A 317-nucleotide genomic window follows, 5' to 3' on the forward strand; every position below is an offset into this window, starting at 1 on the left:
GGGTGCCCTTCTGGGTGCCCCACTGAGCCTTGCTCTGCCCCCCCCAGGACAACCTCCAGCTCCACCTGAAGAGCACCAATGGTCCCATCGAGGTGTACCTCTGCCCGGAGGAGATCGCGGAGGAGAGCCCCACCAAGGACCACAGCATCCCCTCCGCCGCCACCTCCCCACGGGACCACACTGTACCCCCTTCCCCGCCGAACAGCTCTGGGCCAGCCCCACAGCCACCCCACGCCGTCCTCCAGAGCTGGGGGGGCACGGGACCCCTCTCCTCACCCCCATCTCTGCCTCTCACCATCCCGGGAGGGTCCAGCTCG

The 317-nt window shown here is 69.1% G+C and overlaps 1 pseudogene; it reads left to right on the top strand.

The window, feature by feature from the left end:
- Positions 1-47: 47 nt before the first annotated feature.
- LOC103912590 lies at positions 48-182 on the top strand (annotated as a pseudogene).
- Positions 183-317: the final 135 nt, after the last annotated feature.

Source organism: Pygoscelis adeliae, unplaced genomic scaffold (assembly GCF_000699105.1).
Source record: "Pygoscelis adeliae isolate BGI_AS28 unplaced genomic scaffold, ASM69910v1 C10030939, whole genome shotgun sequence".
Lineage (NCBI taxonomy): Eukaryota > Metazoa > Chordata > Aves > Sphenisciformes > Spheniscidae > Pygoscelis > Pygoscelis adeliae.